This window comes from Chelonia mydas, chromosome 13, assembly GCF_015237465.2.
Source record: "Chelonia mydas isolate rCheMyd1 chromosome 13, rCheMyd1.pri.v2, whole genome shotgun sequence".
NCBI classification, from domain to species: domain Eukaryota; kingdom Metazoa; phylum Chordata; order Testudines; family Cheloniidae; genus Chelonia; species Chelonia mydas.
The window spans coordinates 37,071,023-37,089,590 of record NC_051253.2 but is presented as its reverse complement, the minus strand read 5'-3'; the positions used below and the strand labels follow the sequence as shown (position 1 = coordinate 37,089,590).

Below are 18,568 nucleotides of genomic sequence, written 5' to 3'. Positions count from 1 at the left end.
TGAAACGCGTAGTTTTTAAAATGTGGAAACAAAACTGGAAGGGCTCTGTGTAAGCTGGAAGTTTGTCTCTCTCACCGAGGGCAGTGGGACCAGTAACAGATATGGCCGGACCCGCCTGGTCTCTCTGAAACAACCCTGAGGCCGTGTCCGCACTGACGAGTTGACAGCAGCGTAGCGGAGCCGTAGCTGAGCGGAGCGCTCCCGTAGCCAGGTTTTGCGGGCAGAAGTGGGAGCATAGCGTCGGTGTCAGAGGCCCTGCGGTAACCAGCCACGTGTGGCGATGGTGTTTCAGTCTCTGTGGTTACCAGTCAGATGAAACGGAGCGTTACAGGCAGGTGTTTCTGTCCCGCTTCCTGCTGCGAGCGCGACGGGGCCCGGCTCTGGAAGTCTCCATGGGCTGCGATCCGAGCGGCGGCCCCGGAGGCAGTTCCAGGAGGGCGGGGCGATTCCCCGCCCAGCCCGGCCGGGGGCCGCGTTGCCCTTTTCACTTGGCTCATTCCGAAGGCTTGGCCCGGAGCCGTGACACAAGGTTGTGTGAGCGGGGTACACGCTGGGAAAAGCCCTGAGTGGGGGGACTCAGGCCGGTGCAGAGAGGGGAGCAGAGCCCGGAGGCCTCCAGCCTGGCTCGCTCCCTCCCTCCCCTCTCCACCTATTACCTTGTGTACCCCGCTGCGGCTGGGCTGAATCTCGCCCCAGGGGGCCCAGCCGAGGGACACCCCGTCTCTCTCTCGCTCTCCCGGGGGTCTCTCCCGGAGTCAGGGTCACCGTCCACTGACGGAAGAGGTGCCTGGAGGTTGCGGGGAGTCTCGCTTGCTCAAGCAGAGATGACCCCCGTCCAAGGCAGAGTGGCGCCTGCCGACACTCCCCGCTCCGGCGGGGTCTGTACACCAGCTACCTCGTCCCTGGAGCGCAGGGTCTCGCCTCTGCCCACACGGAGGGGAGCCCTCATTGCTCAGTGTATAACAGGAGGGTCGCATATAGCCTCCTGTACAACAAGAGCAAGAGCCTTGTGTCCAGCAAGTATAAATGGGACTGGTTCCCCCCGAGCTTTGTCTGTGGGTCCAGAAGCCACGGGTGGGCGCCGCCCCTCACTCCCAGACTGGGGTGGCCGCATGGCCGGAGTGAGACTGCTGTCCAGCCCCGTCCCCATGGGGCACAGAGAGAGGGGGGTTTGCTGAAGAAGCCCCTGCCCCTGTGATTGGGGTTGACCAGATGTCCCGATTTTATAGGGACAGTCCCGATTTTTGTGTCTTTTTCTTATACAGAGGCTCCTATTATACGCCCCCCCCCCCCACCTCCGTCCCAATTTTTCACACTTGCTATCTGGTCACCCTTAGAGCGATCATACATCCCTGATATAGGAGGAGCAGCTGAGACATGCCCATATGATAACAGCAGGGGGTCCTGAGAAAGTCTGGCCTCCGGAAAATTCCTTCCTGAACCTAAACCTGGTGATCAGTCTCACCCTCAGCAGGTGAGCAAGGCCCAGTCAGGCATCTGGAAAGGACTGACTGGGTCTACCTCAAATTCTTCCCGATGGGGGGGGGGGGGATTGTTAAAACTGTACACACACACACACACACACAGTGCCGGGGGAGCAGGGGACTACTGAGAAGCTCCTCAGCTGTGATTGGGCGCACGGGTCAGGTCCCATGGTCTCTCACCCACCACATTTCAGTTTCAAAGTTCACATCTTTTTTTTTTTTTTTCATTTACCTCTCCATTTCTTTTCCTTTGAGATTCAGAATAGGTGTCTAGTTTTCCTCTGAGGGCGACATGTGTTGCGTTGTCCGTTACTGCTCCATGGGGGGGTGTAACGACCACGGAGGGAAGTAGCAGCAGTTTCCTCACATGGAAGGAACACGGGTGTTTATTCCGTCTGGGAGCATAAATGAGCTAGTCCCTTTCCCTTCCCTGTCATCTCAAGTGCCCATCGCGGGCCAATGGTACTTGCCACCCTTCACGTATAGGGGATGGACAATGCATCAAAAGAAACATTAACATTGTGTGGGAATGGATGCAGGACAAAATGATACAATTAAGGCAGTAAAACCAGGCATTATGGGTAGGGTCTCCTTCCATATATAGATTCTGAGTTAGGTAGGTTAAAGGAATCAGGATAGAAAATAGTCTTGTTGGACCATATCCTGATGCAAGAATCCAGAGTCCAAAGGCTGATGTCTGAAATTCAAGCTGCCCCCCTCATCCCCCGACTGGTGCCTCATCTTAGAGGTGAAAACTTCCTTTGTCATTTTCTAAAGTTTAATGTCTGTTAATGTCTGTTCATCCGATTTGGAGATGGAAACCGATGTGATTACTTTTGAGGTCATTTTGGGAGTGACTTTAAAAAGGTATCGGGAGCCTAGTCAGATTTTTTAACAGCATTCTCTAGTTCTTGTTTAGTTTTTGGTGCCTTAGGGTGCTTCTGAAAATCCCCCTATGCACATAAATACCTTTAAAAATGGCTATTTTTTGTTAATTGAAATCAGAACTTTGCTATGTGTGTATATATGTCAGTTTAATTTTTTAAATAAAAACAATTGATATAAAATAAAAATTAATGTATAATAATGTGTATACACAATATGATAAAATAAACCAAAATAAAATATCACCACTTTTACATGGCCTTCACTCAGTGTTTTGAATACATTATATCCTTGCTCAATATTTGTTTCATTTCAAATTACTTTTTTTCAAAAATGAAAATTTCACTAAAATTGTTTTTTTTTTTTAATTTTCCCCCCAAATTTGTTTCACAAAAAGTATTTTTCAGTGTGTTTAAGTTTGGGGTTTTCTTTCATTCTTTCACTGAATACCAAAAAATGAAAACATTTTGGTTATCCAGTTTTCCAAAATTCCATATTTTCATGGACAATTTTGATGTTTCCCTTTCAACATTTTTCATCCAGTGCTTGCTTCAGTAAAATGTCTGTCATATATGATTGCTGAGAAAATGAATTAATTGTTGATTTTAATAAATCATTTTGGGGGAAAAAGGATTGTTTTATGGCTCCAACTCAGGATAGACTTTAAGGATGTGCTTAACTTTAAATATGTGCTTTAAGTCCTTTCTAAGCAAATTCAGTGACTATTTAAATCAAGAGGAGTTTTGCTAAGATTTCACCCATTAACTCCAACAGGACTTCAGAACATGATTAAAGTCAAGTCCATAGTAACTTGTGCCTTGAATGTAATCATGATTTTTTTTTTTAAATCAAGATCTATGTACTTTATGCTAACTATCTTATTTGCTTCTCCTAAAGGGATAATGCTAAAGACACTGAATAGACAATGATAACTTCTCTGAGTAATTTTTAAACCAGCCTAGCAAAGATTTTATATTGTTTAGGTTGGTTTAAAAACTTTAAAGCAATTTTTTTATTCTCTATTGAATTCTATAGGCTTTTAGAGTTTTATTTTTTAAGAGAAACTTTACTAGTTTTATCTCTAGGCTTTTATTTTAAATGTTCAGGGGTTTTTTAAATTTATTTTATTAGTTATTGCTCGTTACGGAATCATTTATAATTATTAAGATGCAGAGGAAATTTTATTATAAGCCATAAAATGGGATTCTCAAATGGGGCCCTAAAGAATTTAGGCTCGCTACTGCTACAGAAATTAAATGGGAATTAGGGGTAAAATTTTCAAAAGCACCCCTAAGTAGCTTAACATTCTAAATCCCATTTTCAAAAGTCACCTAGGCACTTAGACACACATTTTAAGGGTATGTAGGGTGCCTAGTGGGGTTTTCAAAAGCACCTATATCCCTAACATCTATTGATTTAAAATACCTTTATAATACCTCAATACCTTTAAAACTCTGGCCCTTAGCCTAAGTCTTATTGACAGTCAATAGTACTAAGGTTCCTAAGTCCATTGGGCTATTTAAAAATTTGAGTGTAAAGTAGATGCAAAAATATTACCATTGCTGCTGGAGAATAGAAACATCCAGTCTGGAATTTCCCCCCACAACTTTTAAATCCCTTTGCAAAGGAAGGAGAGAGCAAGGCTCATATACCCATATAGAATTCAGTGCTTTCCGTCTGGATGTTTTGACTGGAAGGTCTGTCAAAATATTATTTTAGACTGATACAATTTCAGTCTTGAAAGCAAATTAGATGCCATTGATATTATTTTTACTAATATGCATTTGTGCTGGGCTAACAAAATGTTGTGCATTTTGAAACTGAGAGAGAGAGAGAGAGAGAGAGAGAGAGAGATCAGCTGCTTTAAGAAATTTTTGTAAACACAAGATGATCTGGACAATGAATAAAATAAACAACAATATTTTTCCCACCAGTGCAACCAAACATATATTTGTGTTTCATGGTGTTCACATCAGGTATCCCCATCAGAGCTAATTCTGTGGCTGAATTTTAGAAAGAACAGAACATTTGTATGATCTGTTATAATATTTTCTGCAATTCCAGCTGTGCCTCTGATAGTGATGTATCCTGTGGAAACCCTGCATTTGAAGAACACTTCCTTGTCAGGTTAAAAAGTGAAACATCAGCGAACCAGATTAGACTGTATTTTATTTTATTTTACTTTGACTGTGCTGTGATATTAATTCCTGGCATCAGAAGTGTAATCTCATTTTAGCAGCCCCTTTGTTCTCTAATATATCAGGACTCCCATTGGATGGGTTTAATCCTCCATCCCCATGGAAATTTTTGATTTTTCATTGAAAAAGCCAAAACCTGAAAATTGTTTCTTTGGTGGAGGGTGGGTGGATGTTTTGGGATTTTCAGCAACTGAATGCAAACATATTTGTCAATGTACTAAATATTTTCAGCCAAAGGCTGCTCAAAACTGAAACATGTTCATATTTAAAAAAAAAACAAAAAACGTTTGGGGTTTACAGATTTCAGACGAAATTTGGTGAAAATCATATACTTTCCATGAAGACTTTCAGTTACTCCAAACCCCAGTATTCCATTACAAAATCTTAATCAGTCCTAATCCAAAGGGAAATGAAGCCGTTTTCTGATTTTTTGAAGTGTAGTGGAGTTTCCAGAGACACAGTTTTTCTTTGCTCTGTTAGTGGAGAAGATAGGTACTCACATCTTAAATAACATATCACAGTAGTCCTGATACCAAGCAACCTGGGCAATTTCCTGGAGGCTTGATCAAGTAACAGAAAATTATAGAATTGTAGGGCTGGAAGGGAGCTCAAGAAGTTATCAAGTCCAGGCCACCTGGAAACCAAGGAAACCTGGACCATCCCTGAGAGCTATTTGTCTAACCTTTTCTTAACCATCTCTAATGATGGGGATTCTATGAAGAGAGGGCATAGATTTTTGAACATTTCTGCAATTAAACTGATGACATTTCAGTTCACTGCGATATTCAGCTTATATTGCAGAGTTTGTTAGTTTTCATCTAGTTCGACAATGAATTGACTTAAAAGTTGAGTTTATCTTTAAAATATATTAACAAATTTGCTTCATTTCCCCTAGATACATCCCAGGGCAAATGCTAACTGTAGCAATCAAACGTCCATTGAGGAATTTGTCCTCCTGGGATTTGGGAATCTCCCTGAATTTCAGATTCTTCTCTGCTTCCTGTTTCTAGTGATCTACATGGTGACCATGGCTGGAAATATCCTCATTGTTGTGCTAGATGTGGCTGATCAGCACCTTCACGCCCCTGTGTACTTCCTCCTGGGGAACGCGTCCTGCTTGGAGATCTGCTACACCTCCACCATCCTGCCCAGGGTGCTGGCCAGTCTCCTCACTGGGGACAGAACCATTTCTGTTAGTGGCTGCATGACACAATTTTATTGTTTTGGTATCCTAGCAGCCACAGAATGCTATCTGCTAGCAGTGATGTCTTACGAATTGTATCTAGTGATCTGCAATCCACTCTGTTATGCCACTCTGATGAACGGCAGTGTTTGTTTCCAGCTAGCGGCTTGTTCCTGGACAAGTGGCTTTCTGAGCAGTACCATCGTAATCATTTTAATGACTAAAATAAAGTTTTGTGGCTCCAATGAAATTGACCATTTCTTTTGTGATTCCTCACCCATCATAAAACTATCCTCTACTGTTACCCAGCTTCTAGAACTCACGATTTTCATGGTCTCCTCCGTCAGGTGACTAGTCCCATTTCTATTCACATTGGCATCCTACGTTTGCATCATCAACACCATCCTGAGAATTCCTTCCACCACCGGGAGGCAAAAGGCATTTTCTACCTGCTCCTCTCACACTGTCACTGTCACAACATTTTATGGGACTCTGATTATTGGCTACATGGTTCCAACTGCCCACCATTCAAAGGACTTATACAAGGTATCTTCTGTCTTCTACACAGTCCTGACCCACATGGTCTACAGTCTGAGGAACAAAGAGGTCAAAGAGGCCCCGAGAAGGGCTGTCAGTAAGTTTCTGGCTTTTGCAAGACTTCAGACTGTAAAATTAACAGATCTCTATCAGTGACCTACAGCAGGAGATTCTGGAAGACTGGCACCTCTCCCCAATCAGCTAATTTTGATCTTTGCAGTTGTAAAATAAGATTGAGATTTTTAAAAGGGACTTTAGGGGTTAGGAGCACTGTATTCCATGCTTTGATTTTCCAGAAACTTTTGGAGGGTTACTTAGGGTGATATCTCAAAGGAGTTGAAGGGAGTTAAACACCTAAATTGGAGTTAATCACCAAAGGGATTTAATCACCTAAATTGGAAGTTGAGTCACCTAATTCCTTCACATTTCTTTGAAAATCCTGGCCTAAAACTTTGGCAGACACGGATTTCACTGAATTTTAGGACTGATACTTGCTGCTGCTGCCTTTAGGGAGCGGTATTCGTATGGTATGCTTTGGCTGATATTTTTCTTTTCCAGGTGATGGAGGATAATTTGGGGAGAGGGGAGAAGGAAGCGGGAAACAATGATTGCATGAGTGAGAAAAGTAAATCTGAATTCAAATGCAATGTTAACTGTTGTAGATGCCTGTGGAATTACATCAGGCTTCCCTTTGCAAATCTAATAATAAAACAGGGCAACTGCATAAAAGTTTGGGTCAATATTTTTTTGGTCTTTGAGTCATATTTTAAGGTCAGAAGGGACTCTGATCTAGTCTTCATGACACAGGCCAAAGAACCTGACCAGCCATCTATGTTTCCCACTCCCTCCTATCTGGACTTTTCAGAGTCTCTGATTACCCTAGATTTACTGAGCTGGCCAGTGGAGATGCACTGATTCACAGAAACTCTGGACTCTTTCTTTTAAGGCATATTTCAACATTGTGGGCCTGATTCAACACTGGGTTACTTAGTCTCTATATATGCTACTTGACATTTGAATCAAAGCCTTCTGGTAGGGGAAATTCTTTCCAGCAGTTTATAGATAGACCCATTGTGACTGAGATTTCCAAAGAAACTAGGAAGACTTTCTAAAGAACCGGTGAATAACAGGCCACTAAATTTCACCCAGTTACCCCTGTGTTGAGCCCAATAACTTATACATTTATAAATTACCAATTTATAAATTTACCGATGAAGTGGGCATTCACCCACGAAAGCTTATGCTCCAATACATCTGTTAGTCTATAAGGTGTCACAGGACTCTTTGCTGCTTTTACAGATCCAGACTAACACAGTCCACCCCTCTGATACTTATAAATTTATAGATTCCGAGGCTAGAAAGGACGGTTGTGATCATCTACTCTGACTTTTTGTACAGCCCAGGCCAGAGAACTTCCCCAAAATAATTCCTAGAGCAGATTGTTTTTGAAAAAACAACCAAACATGAAATCTTGATTTAAAAATTGTGATGGGGAATCCACAACAGTTGGCAAATTTATCCAATGGTTAGTTAATCTCACTGTTAAAAATGTATGAGTTATTTCCAGTCTGAATTTGTCTAGCTTCAACTTCCAGCCATTGTTAGAACTTTCTCTGCTAGATCGAAGAGCCAACTGTTACATATTTGTTCCCTCTGTAGGTACTTATAGACTCCTTAACCTTCTCTTTGTTAATCTAAATAGATTGAGCTCCTGGTTCCAAATACAGAGGAAAAATAACCTCTCCACTCTGACTCAAGCTTCCCTGTTTATGCATCCAATGATCATATTAGCTCTCTTGACCACAGCAGCACACTGGGAGCTCATGTCCCCCATCCTGTAAATAAGGCCCACATTCTTTGTTCCTAGTTGTATATGTTTTCATTTAGCTGCATTACAACACAGATTCTTTGCTGGCACCCAGTTTACCAATGATCCAGATGGCTCTGAACATATGACCTGTCCTCTTCAGTATTTACCACTTTCCCAGTTTCTGTGTCATCCTCACATTTGATCAGCGATGGCTTATGTTTTTCTTCCAGCTCTTTGATAAAAATGTTAAATAGTGTAGGGCCAAGAAACTATCCCTGCAGGACCACACTGAGAACACACATGCTCGATGATCAGTCCCTGTTTATACATTTTGAGACCTACCACTCACCCGGTTTTTAAAACATTTAATGTGTGCCATGTTAACTTTATATCATTCAAGTTTTTTTAATCAAAATATTGTTTAGTCAAACGCCTTACCTCACTCTAAGTATATATGGTCAACACTCTTACCTTTCAGATTAACAGCCGTGTTAGTCTGTATTCACAAAAAGAAAAGGAGTACTTGTGGCACCTTAGAGACTAACCAATTTATTTGAGCAGGAGCTTTTGTGAGGTACAGCTCACTTCATCGGATGCATACTGTGGAAATTGCAGAAGACATTATTATATACACAGACACCATGAAACAATACCTCCTCCCACCCCACTCTCCTTCTGGTAATAGCTTATCTAAAGTGATCATCAAGTTGGCCCACGAAAGCTCCTGCTCAAATAAATTGGTTAGTCTCTAAGGTGCCACAAGTACTCCTTTTCTTTTTACTCTTACCTTTATCAACCAAACTTGTAATCTCATCAAAGAAAGATAGTTAGTGCAACAGGATCTGTTTTCCATAAACCCATGTTGATTGGCATTAGTTACATTGCCTTTCTTTAATTTTTTGCATTCGACTAAACATAACTTGTGTTTGACTAAGTCATGTCTTCCAAAAATGCATCCAAGATCTTAAGGGATGGAGAATCCAGCACTTTCCTTGGTCTTTTTTTTGCAATGGTTAATGTTCTTCATTGCTAGAAATTGTGCCTTATTTTTCATTTGAATTTGTCTGGCTTCAGCTTCTAACCATTAGTCTTGTTCTGTCTGTCTCCACTATATTAATGAGCCCCTTAGTATCTCTTGTTGTCTCCCCAGAAATGTACTTATACGTGGTGTCATAAATATAAAGGGAAGGGTAAACCCCTTTAAAATCCCTCCTGGCCAGAGGAAAAATCCTCTCGCCTGTAAAGGGTTAAGAAGCTAAAGGTAACCTCGTTGGCACCTGACCAAAATGACCAATGAGGAGACAAGATACTTTCAAAAGCTGGGAGGAGGGAGAGAAACAAAGGGTCTGTGTCTGTCAGTATGCTCCTTTTGCTGGGGATAGAACAGGAATGGAGTCTTAGAACTTTTAGTAAGTAATCTAGCTAGGTATGTGTTAGATTATGATTTCTTTAAATGGCTGAGAAAGGAACTGTGCTGAATAGAATGACTATTTCTGTCTGTGTGTCTTTTTTGTAACTTAAGGTTTTGCCTAGAGGGCTTCTCTATGTTTTGAATCTAATTACCCTGTAAGGTATTCACCATCCTGATTTTACGGAGGTGATTCTTTTTTTTTTTTTACTTCTATTAAAAGTCTTCTTGTAAGGAAACTGAATGGTTTTTCATTGTTCTAAGATCCAAGGGTTTGGGTCTGTGGTCACCTGTGCCAATTGGTAAGGATTTTTACTAAACCTTCCCCAGGAAGTGCAGTGCAAGGGTTGGGAGGATTTTTGGGGGGAAAGACGTGTCCAAACTCCGTTTTTTCAGGAACTCAGATAAAGTTTGGTGGTGGCAGTGGAAATCCAAGGGCAAAGGGTAAAATAATTTGTCCCCTGGGGAAGTTTTAACCTAAGCTGGTAAAAGTAAGCTTAGGAGGTTTTCATGCAGGTCCCCACATCTGTACCCTAGCGTTCAGAGTGGGGAAGGAACCTTGACACATGGTATTCAAGTCATCTTGCAGTCTTCTATTTTATTAGCTAAACAGACTAAACTCTTTAAGTCTTTCACTCCACGGCATTTTCTCCAACCTTTGAATAATTTTTGGTCACTGGTCTCAGCACCCACTCCATTTCTTTCTTTCTTTAAAAATGTCGATGCCAGAACTGGACACAGTGTTCCTGCTTGTGGAGGACAATGTAGTCCCTTATCTGCTCTTGCTCTGTAGTTCCGAAGAACTATTTGGTGAAGCATAGAGCAGGTTGGCATGGATTTGTTACAGTATTATTGCAACACCTGGGCAAATGTATGAGAAAAGTAGCACATTTTAAATTCTCACTCATAGTTGTTTTCAACTTTTTCAGATATTTCCCTTCCCAAAGGAAATTCAGACTATTCCTCTCAATCATATGTGGTTTAAGGGGAAAAGAATCTAGCAGATTTTGAATTAGGAAGCCAGGAAATGTTTATGCCTGCATTTAAACTTGATCCCTAAGTACATAAGAACGGCCATACTGGGTCAGACCAATAGTCTATCTAGCCTGGTATCCTGTCTTCTGGCAGTGGCTGATGCTAGATGCTTCAGATGAAATGAACAGAACAGGGCAATTACTGAGTGAGCTATCCCCTGTCCTCTTGTCCCAGCATCTGGCAATCAGAGGCTTAGGGACAACCAGAGCGTGGGGTTGTGTCCCTGACCATCTTTGCTAATAGCCATTGATGGACCTATCTTCCATTAACCTGTCACATTCTTTTTTTAATCGAGTTATAGTTTTGAAGTAAACATTTGAACAGTAAATGTACTTTCATGCTACAAATTTCTCAAGTAGTTTTGACAAAGGAGAGTTTAGACCTTGTGAGTGACACTCTGGAGAAGTAGTAGTCCCTCGAACGCTATCTGAGCATTCAAGTTTAATTAGGAGCAATTTATAGGATTTTTTTTTTTTCATCATAAGAGGGTTGCTATGAATGTTTCCTATCCACCAGCTTCAGGACTGAGTGCTTGTCCACTCTTACTTCAAACTACTTCTTTTCCATACACTTATCTGATCCCTTGACCTCTCTGAAATGAGACCGGGAACTTGCAGGCATGACCAGAGAATCATACGGGACACATGGTCAATGACAATACATAAGATGATACTAACCACCAGAGGGCCCCGCAGCAAAAATCACCTGTCCAGTGAATGAATGCCACTGTGACAAAAAGATATCCTGAAATGTTGCTAAGACTAGATCTGGGCGTATAACTGATTTTTTATTTCTCAGGTATAATATTAAAAATCTCAATTTGAGTCAAAGGACATCAAAAAATGCCAGAAAATGTTGCATTGAAAATGTCAATAGAAATTTAGTTTTGAGTGAAACATAATGTGTCTTTCATTTCACTTCATTTCATTTCTGGGATCTTTTTAACACAAAGGAAAGGAAACGAAGGATGCCTTTCACAATACAGTTGGCAGTGGTGACACTGCACTCTTTAGAGCTTTTAGATCAGTGGTGAGGGCACTCACCTGGCATGTGGGAGACCAAGGTTCAATACCTCCCTTTGCCTGATGGGGAGAAAGTATTTGAATTTGGATTGATCACAGTACAGCAAAGTGCTCCAGCCACTGGTCTATGGGGTACTCACACGTGTTGCACAGGGATGTTTCCTGTAAAATGACCAAGCTAAGCCAAAAATGTGAGGCAATTTAAATTAATTCAATGCAATTTACCAGAAGCTGGGAATGTGCGACAGGGGATGGATCACTTGAGGATTATCTGTTCTGTTCATTCCCTCTGGGACACCTGGCATTGACCACTGTTGGAAGACAGGACACTGGGCTAGGTGGACCTTTGGTCTGACCCAGTATGTCTGTTCTTATGTGTAATGTATATAAAGGAAAAGGGTTTGTATGTAACTTTGGCGCTGTGATGTATCCAACATCCACGCCCCCTCTGTTTGAGTCTATGCCAAATAAAAATACCTGAGTGACAAAGGCTAGAATCAAACTGAGTTCTTGAGAAGTTGAGTTGAATTAGGGCTCGGAAAATAGGCACCAATTCTGTGGGGGCTCCAGGGCTGGAGCACCTATGGAAAAACACCAGCAGCCTAGCTCCCTGCCCCTCCAGCACTTCCCACGAGCCGGCGACCCCACTGATCAACTCCTCCCCCTCCCCCCCAGTGCCTCCTGCCCACCATGATCATATGTTCCATGGCATGCAGGAGGCACGTGGAGGTAGGGGGAGGAGCGGAGATGGGGCATGTTTGGGGAAGGGGGTGGAAAGAGGAGGGGAAGAGGTGGGGAGGGGATGGGGGTTTGTGGAAAGGGGTGGAGTGGGGGCAGGGCTTGGGCTGGAGGGGGAGATTGAGCTTTCCCCGGGGTAGAGAGGAAGTCGGCACCTGTGGCCCAGAAGAAATCTCATCAATCTCACCTCACCTCACTTTAGTAGAACAGCACTGAGATGAATGTATAATAAAACCAGATTAAGTGTATTAACAAAGAACAGACATTTCAGGGATACTGAGATCAGAGACAGAGAAAATGGTGACAAATAAAACAAAACATATAATCATGCCTTCTCATGACGAAAATGTAACTCAACAGGTTATAATGCTTGTCAAAGACATTGTTCTCCCCTACAGCTGCTTCATAGCGTCACCAACCCACATGGCTGAGGAACGGCGTTTCCTAGACGCAAAGAGCGCTGACCTCTTTTCCCCCTCAGTGACGGATAACAAGATGCCCTTTTGTTTCTCCTTATATTCACCAAAGTTAATTTTCTTTGTCTCAAGAGTTAGGATGACCCCCTGGGTTCTCACTCTGGTATGTCCTCTGGTGTTTTGGTGCCATGCGGTTTCCTCAGCCTCCTGATATCTGGGGTTTACAAATGCAATGCCCATTGTCTCTAGCTCATCCTGCTTGATTTACGGTCGAGACGCAGGCAAATCAACATTCCTTTGTCCAGGACAAGCATGTTTACCAACTCTTCCTCCAAAACACATTTCAGGAACATATTTCCAGCACACATTGATTATTCTTTACACACCATCCATCCATCCATAATGCAATGATATTAATGGCCAACATGTCACCATCTTTCATTTGATACTTCACATGACATTCTTTATACATAAATATTATCACAGAAGAACATAAAAACTGCCATAGTGGGGGAGAACAATGGTAGCCCAGTATTCTGTCTTCCAACAGTGACTGGTGCCAGATGCTTCAGAGGGAATGAACAGAACAGGATAATTATCGAGTGATCCATCCCAGTTTCTGGCAGTTGGAGGCTAGAGACACAAAGAGCATGGGGTTGTGTTCCGGACCATCCTGGTTAATAGCCATTGATGGACATATCCTCCATCAGCTTATCTAATCCCAGACATATTTTTGGCCTTCACAACATCCCCTGGCAATGAGTTCCACAGGTTGACTGCCTTGTGCCAGGAACTACTTCCTTATGTTTGTTTTAAACTGGCTGCCTACTATTTTCATTGGGTGACCCCTGGGTCTTGTGTTATGTGAAGGGGTAATAATGACAGCAAAGTGTTAGGTGTAGTGAGTATGTCAGGCCTAATATGAGTGACTGTCCGGTGGCTCCTCTGCCAGTTGGCACCGAGGGGCTCTTAGCACCCCAAGAACATACTGCACTTGGCCAGTCTGGAGGTAAGAGAGACATGACAGAGTCGAAAAGACAGCTTACAACTTTCCCACTGGATGCAGAGAGAAAGACCCACCTTGGTCAAGGCAGTTCTTTAGCAAGCTTAAAAGCACATAGGAAACCAGCTAGGTACCCTCCATGCCTCCCGCACACCACCATACTTTGAACTCAGATCAAATTGGAGTGCACAAACCCTCAGTCAAGCGGGTTTTTTCAAAAAACACAGACACACAAACTCACTCTCCTGATGGTAATAGCTTATCCAAAGTGACCACTCTCCTTACAATGTGCATGATAATCAAGATGGGCCATTTCCAGCAAAAATCCAGGTTTTCTCACCCCCCTCCCTCCGCAAATACACACAGATACTCACTCTCCTGCTGGCAATAGCTCATCCAAACTGACCACTCTTCCCACAATGTGCATGACAATCAAGGTGGGCCATTTCCAGCATAAATCCAAGTTTAACCAGAACATTTGGGGTGGGGGGGTTAGGTAAAAACAAGGGGAAATAGGCTACCTTGCATAATGACTTAGCCACTCCCAGTCTCTATTTAAGCCTAAATTAATAGTATCCAATTTGCAAATGAATTCCAATTCAGCAGTTTCTTGCTGGAGTCTGGATTTGAAGTTTTTTTGTTGTAAGATAGCGACCTTCATGTCTGTGATTGCATGACCAGAGAGATTGAAGTGTTCTCCGACTGGTTTATGAGTGTTATAATTCTTGACATCTGATTTGTGTCCATTTATTCTTTTACGTAGAGACTGTCCAGTTTGACCAATGTACATGGCAGAGAGGCATTGCTGGCACATGATGGCATATATCACATTGGTGGATGTGCAGGTGAACGAGCCTCTGATAGTGTGGCTGATGTTATTAGGCCCTGTGATGGTGTCCCCTGAATAGATATGTGGGCAGAGTTGGCAACGGGCTTTGTTGCAAGGATAGGTTCCTGGGTTAGTGGTTCTGTTGTGTGGTATGTGGTTGTTGGTGAGTATTTGCTTCAGGTTGGGGGGCTGTCTGTAGGCAAGGACTGGCCTGTCTCCCAAGATTTGTGAGAGTGTTGGGTCATCCTTCAGGATAGGTTGTAGATCCTTAATAATGCGTTGGAGGGGTTTTAGTTAGGGGGCTTATTCCTTCACCCACTTACTTCCCTGGTCCTTCTCGCATGAACAGAGAGCAACAATACCCGAAGTCCAAAGGTGCAAACAATGCGATGTTTATTGGGGTGAACTTCCAGCAAGCATGAATCCAGTTTCCTTCCTTAGTGTCCCCCTTCCCAACTCTGACACCATAGAGTCTTACACCTGTGTCCCTGTTCCCATTCCTACCCTTAGCCAAACATGATTTCAATTTCCCCACCCCCATTCCCTGTTCCCATTTCCCCCTTTAGCAAAACATGATTCCAGTTTCCTTACCCCCATTCCCTGTTCCCATTTCCCCCTTTAGCAAAACATTATTCCAATTTCCTTACCCCCATTCCCTGTTCCCATCTCCCCCACCCAAACACCCACCACTTCACTTCCTGATTGACTGCAGACTATGTAGTAAAACTTGAGTTCGGCTTAGCTATACCTTAACCAACTATATCCCACCACCTTAATTAGTTTACACCCAGCAAAATTAATTATACAGCAGGCAGGAACAATCACAGAACCAGACAGAGATTATACAGACAAACAATAGCAAAGTGGGAACTATAACGACAAAACAATACAGAAGTGAGGATTTCACATCCCAGCTATTGATAAGTGAGTTCTTGCCAGACAGGATGCTATCAAACTAAGTTTCCTTTTACATTTTCTAGGCACTTCCCTTTCTCTGGAGGCGATGGGCACTATCAGGACAGGACTGTATTCCTAACAGCCCAATAGCACCTTCTTTCAGTGTGACTAGTTTGGAATGTGAGGCTGTGACCATTCGCTTCCCAGCTTATGGCTGCCTCTGCTGCTTAGCCAAAGGCCTTGGCCTAAGAACAGGGCCTCAGACTGTCAGAGTAAGAGAAAGACCTTGCACCGGCAGACAGTGATTTTGATTCTTTCTTGTATACCTGTATAACTAGCCAAGTGATAAGAATACACCTAAATTCTTCGAGTACAGGCCTTTACCGACAGGCCTGAATATCCATATCCTAACAATTATATGCTTAAATTTGCGCTCTATATTAATACCCTAACATATTTAAGTTAAATAGCAAACTTACTGTTTTGGTCTCTGGAATTTTTCCCAGCTTTTGATGAATTTGGTCCTCCAGTGCTAGGTATTATTTGTCATTAATCTAATCTATCTACCACTGTATTACCTTAGATCCTTTACCCTAGACAGCTACACCCTATTGTCTGTGTTGGGTAGAACTGTCTGAGAGGGGCTGGGAAGGGAGATGGGGAGGAGGTACTACGCACCAGAAAAAGTTACCAGAAGCCTGATGTTCACTAGCATTCAGGCCCACGCATTTGGTGATCCAGGTAAAGGAAGCTCTCTGATCCTCTAAACCTCCAGCCCCCAAGAACACCACAGCCCCTAATCGATCCCTCTAAACCCTAACCACAAGGTCACGGCCTCACGCACCCCTGAATCCAGAACCTATGTAATCACATCGACTCAGATAGTAATGGAAATTAAAGCAGATTAAAAATTTCCGTTTGGAACATTTTTATTACAGAAAATAATGTTGATTGAAATCAGAACTTGCCATGTGTATATGTCAATTTCATTTTAGTAAATAAAAAGAATTGATATAAAATAAAAAAAAATGTATAATAATGTGTATGCATATATTACAAAATAAACCAAAAGAATATGAAACAAAAACTACTTAAATAAAAATTAAAAATAAAATAATACAAACAAAAATAACATAAAAGTCGAGAATTCGTAATATTTTTTTTAAAAAGTAACAATAGAAGTTTAAAAGTGTAATTTAAAAATAAAAATGGAAATGAAATGTGCTGGTATGAGTCAATGAGACCTGTGCTCCCAGTTACACTTTAGGAGCTTCTGGGCCCCCTCCCCTTTCATCTCTCTCTACCCCTCAGGAACGGGGCTAGACAGCAGTCTCACTCCGGCCATGGGGGCCACCCCAGCCCTGGGAGGGAGGGGCGGCGCCCGCCCGGGCTTCCGAACCCACAGGCAAAGCCCGGGGGGAACCACAGACACTGAAACACCATCATCACACTTGGATGGGTATCCGAGGTTCTCTGATACAGGTGCTACATTTCTTTAAAGTGCTCACTAAAAATCAACTGTAACACATTACTGTATTTACTTGTAATTTCTCGGGCAGTTCATAAGAGTCGAAAACAGTAGAGGGACATTGTAATTAACCCAAAACCAAGCACTGCAGACACTGAAAAGCTGAGCTAAGATTACATTGAAAAGAAAGCCAGGTTTGTGCCAGTAAGAAATGTACAGTTAGGCAACCGACCAGCGTTAAATCTAAACGAAACGATCCTTAAATCTAATCAGGATTGACTCAAAACAACAATTACGCGTGTTTTCTTACTGAAATGAAAAACAGTTTACTACAATCTGAAAAAAAGAAATATTTTGGGTGGATTTTTAGCGATTTTGAGTAGGTGCACAGACGATAGTTAAGGTTTATAAATACAGTTTTTGAAACGCGTAGTTTTTAAAATGTGGAAACAAAACTGGAAGGGCTCTGTGTAAGCTGGAAGTTTGTCTCTCTCACCGAGGGCAGTGGGACCAGTAACAGATATGGCCGGACCCGCCTGGTCTCTCTGAAACAACCCTGAGGCCGTGTCCGCACTGACGAGTTGACAGCGGCGTAGCGGAGCCCGTAGCTGAGCGGAGCGCTCCCGTAGCCAGGTTTTGCGGGCAGAAGTGGGAGCATAGCGTCGGTGTTAGAGGCCCTGCGGTAACCAGCCACGTGTGGCGATGGTGTTTCAGTCTCTGTGGTTACCAGTCAGATGAAACGGAGCGTTACAGGCAGGTGTTTCTGTCCCGCTTCCTGCTGCGAGCGCGACGGGGCCCGGCTCTGGAAGTCTCCATGGGCTGCGATCCGAGCGGCGGCCCCGGAGGCAGTTCCAGGAGGGCGGGGCGATTCCCCGCCCAGCCCGGCCGGGGGCCGCGTTGCCCTTTTCACTTGGCTCATTCCGAAGGCTTGGCCCGGAGCCGTGACACAAGGTTGTGTGAGCTGGGTACACGCTGGGAAAAGCCCTGAGTGGGGGGACTCAGGCCGGTGCAGAGAGGGGAGCAGAGCCCGGAGGCCTCCAGCCTGGCTCGCTCCCTCCCTCCCCTCTCCACCTATTACCTTGTGTACCCCGCTGCGGCTGGGCTGAATCTCGCCCCAGGGGGCCCAGCCGAGGGACACCCCGTCTCTCTCTCGCTCTCCCGGGGGTCTCTCCCGGAGTCAGGGTCACCGTCCACTGACGGAAGAGGTGCCTGGAGGTTGCGGGGAGTCTCGCTTGCTCAAGCAGAGATGACCCCCGTCCAAGGCAGAGTGGCGCCTGCCGACACTCCCCGCTCCGGCGGGGTCTGTACACCAGCTACCTCGTCCCTGGAGCGCAGGGTCTCGCCTCTGCCCACACGGAGGGGAGCCCTCATTGCTCAGTGTATAACAGGAGGGTCGCATATAGCCTCCTGTACAACAAGAGCAAGAGCCTTGTGTCCAGCAAGTATAAATGGGACTGGTTCCCCCCGAGCTTTGTCTGTGGGTCCAGAAGCCACGGGTGGGCGCCGCCCCTCACTCCCAGACTGGGGTGGCCGCATGGCCGGAGTGAGACTGCTGTCCAGCCCCGTCCCCATGGGGCACAGAGAGAGGGGGGTTTGCTGAAGAAGCCCCTGCCCCTGTGATTGGGGTTGACCAGATGTCCCGATTTTATAGGGAC

At 43.8% G+C, this 18,568-nt stretch overlaps 1 long non-coding RNA gene across 1 annotated transcript; it reads left to right on the top strand.

Moving 5' to 3' along the window:
• The first annotated feature begins 243 nt into the window (after nt 1–243).
• On the top strand, nt 244–7,011 carry LOC122462740. Its single transcript, XR_006285490.1, has 2 exons — nt 244–1,474; nt 5,463–7,011. It is a non-coding gene; the product is annotated as an uncharacterized LOC122462740 (long non-coding RNA).
• Nucleotides 7,012–18,568: the final 11,557 nt, after the last annotated feature.